At 39.1% G+C, this 4878-nt stretch overlaps 1 pseudogene; it reads left to right on the plus strand.

Annotated features, from left to right (window-relative positions):
• The first annotated feature begins 1818 nt into the window (after positions 1-1818).
• Positions 1819-4671, plus strand: LOC134375719 (52 kDa repressor of the inhibitor of the protein kinase-like; annotated as a pseudogene).
• Positions 4672-4878: the final 207 nt, after the last annotated feature.

Here is a 4878-nt window from a genome sequence, read left to right on the forward strand (position 1 = left end):
CCAGACACTTCATGAGATTTACTGGGAATAAGCTGAGAGGAATCTAGTCTCTAATCACACAGTACAAATTTTGCTGAGAGGAAGCGAACCCATAGAACAAATTTTATCAAGTGTTCGGTGATGAGTCCAGATCACTAAGGTAGTAAAATTCTTAAGATTAATACATTTTTATTACATACTTCACTACTATTCCAAACCAGTTAGGCATGAGACCATGCCCCCAAATCATCATTAGTAACACCATTTTAATTCTGTTCAAAATGGCAGCAGGAACTCTAGAATCAGCCTGCTTGGTTTTAATGCCAGCTGACTGATGTCTCCCACCTATTCACCCAAAGTACAGCATACGAGTCAAACTACCCCACCTCCACCCCACAGTGTTCCACCCCACACAAGGGTCCTAGTCAGAATTCCAACCCAGACAAGAGAAACAATATAAAAACAGGGCTATTTACAATAGAGGAATTCTATATTAGCAGTATTGGGGCAATATAATTAAAAACAAAATTATTTCACAGCATAGAAATACTTTCCACAAACCTAGTAGAGAAACGAACAAAAAGTTTTGTTATTGAATAAGCATTAATCCAGAATGTAATGCACGTTACAGACAATCCACTAAGAGATTGCAAAGAAGGAAGTCTTACCCTTTTATATAGCCAAGCAGATAAAACTCATTACTACATGTTTTCAAGACAAATAATAACTAGTCCTTGGGTAAAAGGACTTGACAGTAGCATTCTAAACACATACGGTCACCCTGGTAATTGGTGACCATATGAGTTAGCTGATTACTTTTATGCAGAGGAGAAACAAACTTCTCATATCTTCATAACAGAAGGTGGTCTTGCAACTTGGAGCAAGGGGTCTGCTCAAGTTAGGCTCCTATACTCTCACAGAAACTGGGAGATAGGGTTATAACTTCTTTGATGTTAACATTTCAAAGAGATGTTTAGTGAAATAAGCCAGGCACAGAAAGAGAAATACTTCATGTCCTCACTCAAGAGTGAGAGCTAAAAATTAAATAAATAAACAAGAAAGAAAGAGAGAGCCAGAAAAAAGAAACAACAATCGCAATAACACATTGAACATTCAGAAGGAGAGAACAGAACTGGGGTTACTAGAAGTGGGACAGGGGAAGGCAAGCAGGCCAGTGAGAAACTGGTTAATGGACACAGAGAATGATGACATTTTGTAATGATGGATAAACTAATTATCCTGATTTGATCATCGCATATTGTACACAGGTATTGATATTCAACTCTGTACCTCACAAATATGTATAATCAATTAAGTTTTGATTAAAAAAAACAAAAGTCAAAAAAAATCACTAAAAGAAAAACAAACAAATAAAAAACAAAGAGATGGCTCCCAGGTCTTTGAGAAAGACTTTGCTGGATGGTCAGGCTGAAACTAGGCTTATCTAGATTGCAAAAGGATACGTGTAGTTCTCAGAGAGGAGAAAGTACTTACAAGTTGTCTGAAGCAAATGCTCTTAGCAAAGGAGAATCTCTTCCCATTTTCTCAACAGGAAGAACGAAACCTTATCTTTAATTTTTATTTGTCCTTACAACTACTAGTACTTTTTTTTTTTAATATGAAAGAACACCTTCATTGAAATGTTTGAGGAGAAACAACAGCAAGGAGAAAAAACAATTTATTTTTCTGTAATAAGTCATGAAGTATGGATCCAACTTTTAAAATGTTTTTGTTTTACCCCGCGCGCCGGCCCGGCTCCCCTCCCCGGCCCCGACGGGCGGGCGGGCTGCCCTGAGGAGGCGGGTAGGGGAGGGCTGGGCCGGCGGCGGGCGGGCGACGATGCCGAACTTCTGCGCTGCCCCCAGCTGCACGCGGAAGAGCACGCAGTCCGCCCTGCCTTCTTCAGGTTCCCGCGGGATCCGGCCAGATGCCAGAAGTGGGTGGAAAATTGTAGGAGAGCAGACTTAGAAGATAAAACACCTGATCAACTCAATAAACATTATCGATTATGTGCCAAACACTTTGAGACTTCTATGATCTGTAGAACTAGTCCTTATAGGACAGTTCTTCGAGATAATGCAATACCAACAATATTTGATCTTACCAGTCATTTGAACAATCCACATAGTAGACACAGAAAACGAATAAAAGAATTGAGTGAAGATGAAATCAGGACACTGAAACAGAAAAAAATTGATGAAACTTCTGAACAGGAACAAAAACATAAAGAAACCAACAACAGTAATGCTCAGAACCCCAGTGCAGAAGAAGGGGGTGAAGAACACGATGAAGATATCTTACCTCTAACCCTTGAAGAGAAGGAAAACAAAGAATACTTAAAATCTCTGTTTGAAATTTTGATTCTTATGGGAAAACAAAACATACCTCTGGATGTACATGAGGCTGATGAAATCCCAGAAGGTCTCTTTCCTCCTGATAACTTTCAAGCACCGCTGGAGTGCCGGATAAATTCTGGTGAAGAGGTCCTGAGAAAGCGCTTTGAGACAACAGCAGTTAACACGTTGTTCTGTTCGAAAACACAGCAGAAACAGATGCTGGAGATCTGTGAGAGCTGTATTCGGGAAGAAACTCTCAGGGAAGTAAGAGACTCACACTTCTTTTCTATTATCACTGATGATGTAGTGGACATAGCAGGAGAGGAGCACCTACCTGTGTTGGTGAGGTTTGTCGATGAATCTCATAATCTGAGAGAGGAATTTGTGGGCTTCCTGCCTTATGAAGCTGATGCAGAAATTTTCGCTGTGAAATTTCACACTACAATAACTGAGAAGTGGGGCCTAAACATGGAGTATTGTCGTGGCCAAGCTTACATTGTGTCCAGTGGATTTTCTTCCAAAATGAAAGTTGTTGCTTCTAGACTTTTAGAGAAATATCCCCAAGCTATCTACACACTTTGCTCTTCCTGTGCCTTAAATATGTGGTTGGCAAAATCAGTCCCTGTTATGGGAGTATCTGTTGCACTGGGAACAATTGAGGAAGTTTGTTCTTTTTTCCATCAATCACCACAACTGCTTTTAGAACTTGACAATGTGATTTCTGTTCTTTTTCAGAACAGTGAAGAAAGGAGTAGAGAACTGAAGGAAATTTGCCATTCTCAGTGGACAGGCAGGCATGATGCTTTTGAAATTTTAGTGGCCCTCCTGCAAGCACTTGTTTTATGTTTAGATGGTATAAATAGTGACACAAGTATTAGATGGAATAATTGTATAGCTGGCCGAGCATTTGTACCTGTGTAGTGCAATAACAGATTTTGATTTTGTTGTTACCATTGTTGTTCTTAAAAATGTCCTATCTTTTACAAGAGCCTTTGGGAAAAATCTTCAGGGGCAAACCTCTGATGTCTTTTTTGCAGCCAGTAGCTTAACTGCAGTACTGCATTCACTCAATGAAGTGATGGAAAATATTGAAGTTTATCATGAGTTTTGGTTTGAGGAAGCCACAAATTTGGCAACCAAACTTGATATTCAAATGAAACTCCCTGGGAAATTCCACAGAGCTCAGCAAGGTAACTTGGAATCTCACCTAACCTCTGAGAGTTACTATAAAGAAACCCTAAGTGTTCCAACAGTGGAGCATATTATTCAGGAACTTAAAGATATATTCTCAGAACAGCACCTCAAAGCTCTTAAATGCTTATCTCTGGTACCCTCGGTCATGGGACAGCTGAAATTCAATACGTCAGAAGAACACCATGCTGACATTTACAGAAGTGACTTACCCAATCCTGACACACTCTCAGCTGAGCTTCATTGTTGGAGAATCAAATGGAAACAAGAGGGAAAGATATAGAACTTCCATCCACCATTTATGAAGCCCTCCATCTGCCTGACATCAAGTTTTTCCCTAATGTGTATGCATTGCTGAAGGTCCTATGTATTCTTCCTGTGATGAAGGTTGAGAATGAGCACTATGAAAATGGACGAAAGCGTCTCAAAGCATACTTGAGGAACACTTTGACAGACCAAAGGTCAAGTAACTTGGCTTTGCTTAACATAAATTTTGATATAAAACATGATCTGGATTTAATGGTGGACACATATATCAAACTCTACACAACTAAGTCAGAGCTTCCTACAGATAATTCAGAAACCATTGAAAATACCTAAGAGACTTTAAAAATAAGCTTTCTCTTACGTTTGATATTTGGAAGAATATCTGTAAGGTGTATGTAGGCCACTTAACCACTGAATATCTTTGCCTCTGGGCCTCCTATTGAGTACATTAGCCATTGATAATCTTCCTATTTAAATGGCCCCTGTTTGAACTCTCATGCTTTGAAAACCTATCTGTTCTTCCAGAAGATAGCATTGAAAGTGCCACATTTGACTTCTGTGTGATCTCTGCTAGTGGTACTCTGGAATTGTTTTAGATAAGTCATTTTAGACATAACATTTATTATCACCATGGATCCATTTGTCGGGTATTGAGTTATAAATTCTTTGAAGAAATAAATTTTAAGGAGGTGTGGGAGGAAGGAATACGTTTGATAAAATGTTACATTGAAACCCACAATTGACCTTTGACTAGTGGGAGTTTTAAGTATGTTGTTAAAAATCTGTAATGGACAGTTAAGGGAATTAACAGAGAGAAACTTGTGAACTCGCCAAATAAGGATTTCAGTGTAGATTTTGTCTGTATCAAATAAACTTAGAGGAACAAGTTACAGTTAAAGTTTGAATGGAAGAGCCTGCCATTGTTCCTCATCTGGTGGTTACTGTTTACATTCCTTTGTTGAGCCTACATCTCCATATGCTTTTTAGCAGGTATATGTTGAACACTTGTGCTTCATGGTCAAGACAGAGTCAGAGGCCATGGATACTGACAACTGACTTGTCTGTTTTCTTCTGTCTTTTTCCATGACTATATCTACTGCCTCAT

The sequence above is a fragment of the Cynocephalus volans genome, chromosome 4 (assembly GCF_027409185.1).
Source record: "Cynocephalus volans isolate mCynVol1 chromosome 4, mCynVol1.pri, whole genome shotgun sequence".
NCBI lineage: Eukaryota > Metazoa > Chordata > Mammalia > Dermoptera > Cynocephalidae > Cynocephalus > Cynocephalus volans.